This window comes from Medicago sativa, chromosome 7 (assembly GCF_051527215.1).
Source record: "Medicago sativa cultivar Bolivia chromosome 7, Bolivia_mono, whole genome shotgun sequence".
In the NCBI taxonomy this organism is placed as follows: Eukaryota; Viridiplantae; Streptophyta; class Magnoliopsida; order Fabales; family Fabaceae; genus Medicago; species Medicago sativa.
This window is the reverse complement of record NC_140755.1, coordinates 8,209,180-8,216,928: the sequence shown is the minus strand read 5'-3', so window position 1 is coordinate 8,216,928 and position 7,749 is coordinate 8,209,180. Positions and strand designations below refer to the sequence as shown.

The 7,749-nt window shown below is 39.3% G+C and overlaps 2 non-coding genes across 2 annotated transcripts; both read right to left on the bottom strand.

Annotated features, from left to right (window-relative positions):
• Window positions 1-560: 560 nt before the first annotated feature.
• Window positions 561-667, bottom strand: LOC146903962 (small nucleolar RNA R71). Its single transcript, XR_015020796.1, has one exon. It is a non-coding gene; the product is annotated as a small nucleolar RNA R71 (small nucleolar RNA).
• A 6,660-nt stretch (window positions 668-7,327) lies between these two features.
• Window positions 7,328-7,434, bottom strand: LOC146903961 (small nucleolar RNA R71). Its single transcript, XR_015020795.1, has one exon. It is a non-coding gene; the product is annotated as a small nucleolar RNA R71 (small nucleolar RNA).
• Window positions 7,435-7,749: the final 315 nt, after the last annotated feature.

Below are 7,749 nucleotides of genomic sequence, written 5' to 3'. Positions count from 1 at the left end.
AATTAGCTTTTTCTTAGTGATTAGAATTCTCTCTTCTTTCTCTTTTCTTTTTATTTTTAACTTTTTATTTTTCTGTTATCGTTAACTTCTTGGGTTCTCAACCTTTTATGCGAAGAACTAGAAATCAAGCGGTATTCATACCCGAGATCGAAAGGTTCTTACATAGAAGAAGGAGAGCAGCACAAAATAACACCGCCATGGCCAATCGCACTCTCAAAGAGTATGCAACACCGTCTACGGCTGAGCCACAAGCTGTTATTGTGTACCCAACGGTTGAGGATGACAATTTTGAAATTAAGCCTACCCTACTTAACTTGGTGCAGCAAAACCAATTCTCGGGATCCCCCACTGAGGATCCCAATCTTCACATCTCTGTTTTCCTACGAATTAGTGGAACCATGAAGGAGAACCAAGAAGCCGTAAGACTTCATCTCTTTCCCTTTTCCTTAAGGGATAGAGCTAGCGCTTGGTTCCATTCCCTCGAAGTCAGTTCCATTACTTCATGGGATCAGATGAGGCAAGCATTCCTTGCCCGTTTCTTTCCACCATCTAAAACCGCTAAACTTAGAGACCAAATCACGCGGTTCAACCAAAAAGATGGGGAATCTCTCTATGAGGCGTGGGAGCGTTTCAAAGAAATGCTAAGACTTTGTCCCCACCATGGCCTAGAGAAGTGGCTTATAGTCCACACTTTTTATAATGGCTTGTCTTATACCACTAAGATGTCTGTTGATGCAGCTGCAGGTGGAGCACTTATGAACAAGAATTACACGGAGGCGTATGCCTTGATTGAAGACATGGCTCAAAATCACTACAAGTGGACCGACGAAAGAGCCATCACTAGTTCTTCACCCTCCAAAAAGGAGGCAGGTATACACGAAGTCTCTAACTATGACCACCTTGCTTCTAAAATTGATACACTAACTGAAAAACTTGAAAAACTCAATGTTCGTGCTATCAATTTTGCTTCTACTCCTTCTTGTGAAATTTGTGGTATAACTGGTCATGCTGGTGTTGATTGCCAACTAGGTAGTGCTATTAATGGTGTTGAGCAAATGAATTATGCTCAATACAACCAAGGGATGAGACAAAATCAAAATTTTTATAAAAACCAAAATCCCTATGGACAAGTAGCACCACCCGGTTATGCAAACAACCAAAGATTCACTCAGAAATCCAATTTGGAAATTTTGTTGGAAAATTCTATTGCCAACCAAAACAAACAACTTCAAGAACTTAAAAACCAAACTGGATTTCTGAATGATTCTCTTTCCAAGCTCAATACCAAGGTTGATTCTATTGCTACTCACTCTAAAATGCTTGAAACTCAAATCGCTCAAATAGCCCAACAAGTGGCTACCTCTTCCCAAACACCGGGAGTCTTTCCTGGTCAAACCGAAGCCAATCCCAAAGCCCAAGTTAATGTTATATCTTTTGGGGGTAGTAAGTTAGGCGAAACTTTTGCTAAGGTTAAAAACATTGGGAAAGAAAATGTCAAGCCCTTAGGTGATAAAGTTGTGATAGAAGAAGCAAAACCACTTGAAGAAAACAAAACTCTATCCCCCTTAAATCCTGAAAAGCTTAAACTAGAGGGTAAGTTTGAAAAATTTGTTAACATACTTAGGAAGATTTGCATTAAACTTCCCTTTGCTGAAGCTTTGTCTAGGATGCCTCTATATGCCAAGTTTTTAAAGGAAATTTTTTCAAAGAAAAGGGCTATAGAGCATAATGAGACAATAGCCTTGGCTAAGGAAACTAGTGCAATCATCCAAGAAGCACCCCCTAAGCTTAGAGATCCAGGTAGCTTTGCCATACCGTGTGAAATTGGGAATGAAACCATAAACAAAGCCTTATGTGACTTAGGAGCTAGTGTTAGTTTGCTGCCTTTGTCTCTTCTTAAAAGGATAGGGATAGGAGAGTTGAAACCTACCAAAATGGAATTAAAGTTAGCTGATCGTTCTACCATGAAACTTGTAGGATTTATCGAGGACATACCTGTTAAGATAGAGGGGATATACATCCCCACTGATTTTGTAGTCGTTGACATTGAAGAGGACGATGACGTCCCTATAATCCTAGGTACACCTTTCCTCGCAACTGCGGGAGCTCTAATTGATGTTAAACTTGGTAGGATAATCTTTCAAGTGAGTGATAAGATGGTAGGATACGAGTTGGAAAATGTTATGAAGGGTCCCGCTCTTTACTCTTGTTGCATGATTAACGATCATGTTGTGAAAGAACGTTTTATAGCGTCATCTACACAATATGATATCTTTGATCCATTCTAAGGACTCTTTTTAACCGTCAAGCTAATGACATTAAAAGAGCGCTTCGTGGGAGGCAACCCACGCATTTAATTGCTTTTGTTTTGTTTTTTTTTTGTTTTAAGCGTTTTTGTAGGTAATTGTCCAAGTTGATTCGAAAAAAATGGAAAATTTTTGAAGCCCCAGGACCAGAGAAGAGGCACGGCCCGTGCTAGGTATGGCACGGCCGTGCCAAGTTTTTAAGGCAAAAATCAAGCCCTGAAGTCAGAAAGATGGCACGGCCCGTGCCAATAGGTGGCACGGCCGTGCCCGACCTCTTGTTGCCCATATATACAAATTTTTCTTTCTTCTTCCTCATTCACAAACAACAACCCTCTTTCATCTTTCAAACTTCTCAACAAACCTCCATAACCATCCATTTTCAAACCTTCATATCTCCTTCAAAACTCAACCAAATCACTCAATTCTTCCACCCAATCAATTCTAAACCTCATTCCAAACACAAACCACCAATCAAAAACATCTTTCACCCACTCAACCACATAATTCACCAAACCCTTATCTCCATTAACCCTAACCCCAAAACCACAAAACCTTATCCAATCTCCACATCTAAAACCATAAACCTCACTTAAACATCAACCCCAATCCAAAACCAACCCTTTCTACTCAAATTCTCATCAAAACCCTAACCTTCACCAAAACCCCAAAGTCAAACCAAGGTCAAAGGTCTAATGGCTTCACGAAGGAGTGGCAAGGAACTGGCAACATCTTCCGAAGGACCACCGTCAAAGAAAAGAGCACCGGCAAAGAATCATGGCATCACCTTCAAGGATAACAACCAAAAAGAAAGGTATAAAATCCTTATCTCTAAACCTTTGCATCCTTGTAGGTACCCTCATCCTCATACTATGACTACTTTAGGGATTAGGGACAATGCTTTTGAATTGCTGAATAGATTAGGATGGGGTGAGCTGCTTAGTCCTATGAAGGGGTATGAAAATTTTACTTATGAGTTTTTAAGTTCTATCCAATTTACGAAAGATAAGTTGAATTTAGATGACCCTGATCATAGAGTCTCCTTCCGGCTTTTGAATATTGATTTCGAGATGTCCCTTGAAAACTTTTGCAATGAAATGGGCTTCGCGAATGCGGGGTTCATCCATGACTCTTGGAATCAAGCTCTAAAGCCGGAAGACTATAACCCTGATAGCTTTTGGACATGTATCACCGGTAAAAACCAATATGTTCCACGATCCAACAAGGCTAGTAACATCCACAACCCAGTTCTTAGGTACCTTCAGAGAGTAATGGCTTGTACCATTTGGGGTAGGAAAGAAGTAGGAACATGTAGGAAGGATGAAATCTTTATGCTTTGGGCTATGCTTACTAATAATCCCGTGAATATTTGTTTTTACATACTTGACTACCTCGCATCAATAGGAACTAAGCCTAATCTTGTAGCTGACATAGTGGTGGGAGGTGTTATCACGTTCATTGCTAGGAAGTTTGGAGTAAGCGAGGAGGAGGGGATAAATGAAATTCAGGGCAACAATAGGCTTAACATAAAGACATTAATCTCTATGAAATTCATTACACATCATCCACCCATGTAATATGCCCTTAAACTCAATGTGCCTATTCTATTTTTGCTTCATAACCCATCTCGGACTAACACCGCGGTGGAGGAGAATTGGTTGTATGTTGATAATGAACAGGTACATGAGCAACATGACGAAGGAGAAGGTGCTAACTTGCACCATGAAGAGGGGCACCATGGCCATGAAACCGGTGAGCTTAATGAAAATCAAAGATGGACATGGATTCACAATGAAATCGAGAGGATGAGCACCGAGCAACAAAGGCAAGGTGTTGAGATCTCCGGCCTTCGCAATGAAGTTCAAAGGGGCAACCGTGTCAATGATGAAAATAATGAGATGCTCCGTCGGATGATGCAACACCTCCAACTCCAAGGTCCTCCTTACGGACCTCAATAAATTGTGAGCTTTCCTCTTCCCTCTCTCCTTTCTCTTCACTCTTTCTCCTACTCTTCTTCTACTCCTTCTTTCTTCTTCTTCTTCTTCTTCTTCTTCTTCTTCTTCTTCTTCTTCTTCTTCTTCTTCTTCTTCTTCTTCTTCTTCTTTTTAATTTCTTTTTCTTTGAATCATTGAGGACAATGCTTCCCCTAAGTGTGGGGGGGCCTAATAAAGTGTCTAGAGTCGTAGTGTTCCCAAACTCCCTTGAACTTTATTCTTTTGTTTTGTTTTTATAGCAAGAGGCATGACTAAGTAGCTTGTTTTTAATGTAAATATGGCATGAAAAATTTTTGTTTTGTCTCTTCCTTAAAGGTTGTTTCTTGTACATAAAAGTAGTTTCTTGTGTTTCTTATGTTCTTGCTATACCCATGTCTTGTTTTATTGTGAAAAATTCTCCAATGAGAAAAGCACCCGGTTGCAATCCTTGAGCAAATGTATGAATAGGTATTTTAAGGAACACGTTCTATCTTTAGTGTTAACTTAGACCCTTTAAAGTCTTAAGAGTAAAAGTAGTATAAGTTTGTGTGGGAAAATTAATCAAATTGTTCTTAATTGTTATATTCTTTTTAATTTGTTAATGTTAAATGGGGCGGGAGAATGGCACCAACATGTGGGGGAAAGGACAATTACATCCTAACCTCCTAATTGTGGTGGCGACTCCTTAATTTGAACTTAAAATGAAACAAATTCATCAATGCTAGGGGGAAAGGACAATTACATCCAAAAAGACTTCCTACGCGGAGATGAAACAAATAATAATTTTGCAGCACTGCTTAGGGTGATTTTGAATCTAGGGGGAAAGGAAAATTACATCCGAGAAGACTTCCTACGAGGATAGACAGCCCCTAAGCATCTGCAGCCCCTTGTGCTTAATTGTTAAATTAATCTTAACTTAAATTCCCATCACTCTTATATGAAATGAAGAAAGGACTTTTCTCGGTTACTTTAGCACTAAGGATAGAACCTATTCCTCATAATATCTGTCTTATACAGGAGCAAGAAAAGGGTTGGACTGCACACACACACTCGCTTGAGACTTGATGTTGGGTAGAATAGGTTCATGAGAAGTATTTGGAATTGTAATTAGTGTACTTGAAGCAAAGCCTTTCTTTTGAGACATTTGTTCTTAATATTGCCATAATCAAATCTTTTGTTGCTGCTATGTTTGCTGCCTTTTGCTTGAGGACAAGCAAAGATTCAAGTGTGGGGGAGTTTGATGAGTCATAGATAGTCTTATTTATTGCCTTATTTAGTTTAGTTTTATTTTAGATTTGATTTTATTTTATTGCATTTTATTTTAGTTTAGAATATTTTACTTCAAATTGTGTTTTATTTTATTTTAGGAATAAATATATGGTGGAAGGTGCCTTGGAGCAAAATAAAGAGGACTGGAACAAATACAGCGCAAGAATACGAAGATACGGGACAAAAATATGTTCCCCCAAAATCAGAAGCTTGGCACGGCCCGTGCCAACATGTGGCACGGCCGTGCCCGTCTCCAGGACCTGTTTTGCTGCTTTTCTTCAAGCCCAAGTTACCTTGTTGCAGCTTTACCGTTTTATCCTTTTAGTTGCTTAGTTTCTAAGTCAGATGTAAAGCTATAAATAGAGTAGCTCTCCACCATAAACAATGGATCCTTTACTTTGTTTATTTCAATTGCTATTTTAATAAAAGTCTTTATTTTCCCTCTTACTTTCTTTGCAATTTACTTTACTATTATTTTCTCTCTTCTTCCTCCATGTCTACGATGAACATGAGTGAGTAGACTTCTTCGTCTTGGGATTGTTGGGGAGTCTAATGACTCAATCCTAAACAAAGCATGTCTAAACCCTAATTTCTATGTAACCCTAATTTTTAATCTAGATTCACCGTCTTAACGTGGATTAACAATTATCAAACTGTGGAAGCGAAAACGGAGGGTTTGATAATCGTTAATCCATCATCCCAAACATCAATTCATAAAGCGAGAGCGGAGTCTTGATGTTGGAACAAGTGAATCTAGACAATAATTGCAAAACAGTGAAATAGTCTTTGCAATTATTGAGACAAAGAGTAGTTTCAATCCTCTATGCATCTTCTAGTAATCATGTCAGTGAAATAGGCTTGGTTACTAGAAGTAAACTCTCACTGGACTTTCATCGGAAAGGTGAGGAGCTAAGGGAAACCGGTCTTTAGAAATTAGTGTGTAAATCATGAAATTAGATGTTTAGGTTTTGTCTAGTGAAGGATTAGTCATTATGATGAACCAATGATCCTAAGGCCCTTTATTATTATTGTTTTTACCTTCAGCAATCAAACTCTCTTTTATTAACTTTCTCTCCTCTAATCATTCACTAAAAGTTAATTAAGTTGAACAACTCCCTAGCGGAACGATACTCTTACTTACTACTATTACTTCGATAGGCCGTGCACTTGCGGTTTGGCCCTATCAAGTTTTTGGCGCCGTTGCCGGGGAGTTAACTAATTTAATTAGCTTTTTCTTAGTGATTAGAATTCTCTCTTCTTTCTCTTTTCTTTTTATTTTTAACTTTTTATTTTTCTGTTATCGTTAACTTCTTGGGTTCTCAACCTTTTATGCGAAGAACTAGAAATCAAGCGGTATTCATACCCGAGATCGAAAGGTTCTTACATAGAAGAAGGAGAGCAGCACAAAATAACACCGCCATGGCCAATCGCACTCTCAAAGAGTATGCAACACCGTCTACGGCTGAGCCACAAGCTGTTATTGTGTACCCAACGGTTGAGGATGACAATTTTGAAATTAAGCCTACCCTACTTAACTTGGTGCAGCAAAACCAATTCTCGGGATCCCCCACTGAGGATCCCAATCTTCACATCTCTGTTTTCCTACGAATTAGTGGAACCATGAAGGAGAACCAAGAAGCCGTAAGACTTCATCTCTTTCCCTTTTCCTTAAGGGATAGAGCTAGCGCTTGGTTCCATTCCCTCGAAGTCGGTTCCATTACTTCATGGGATCAGATGAGGCAAGCATTCCTTGCCCGTTTCTTTCCACCATCTAAAACCGCTAAACTTAGAGACCAAATCACGCGGTTCAACCAAAAAGATGGGGAATCTCTCTATGAGGCGTGGGAGCGTTTCAAAGAAATGCTAAGACTTTGTCCCCACCATGGCCTAGAGAAGTGGCTTATAGTCCACACTTTTTATAATGGCTTGTCTTATACCACTAAGATGTCTGTTGATGCAGCTGCAGGTGGAGCACTTATGAACAAGAATTACACGGAGGCGTATGCCTTGATTGAAGACATGGCTCAAAATCACTACAAGTGGACCGACGAAAGAGCCATCACTAGTTCTTCACCCTCCAAAAAGGAGGCAGGTATACACGAAGTCTCTAACTATGACCACCTTGCTTCTAAAATTGATACACTAACTGAAAAACTTGAAAAACTCAATGTTCGTGCTATCAATTTTGCTTCTACTCCTTCTTG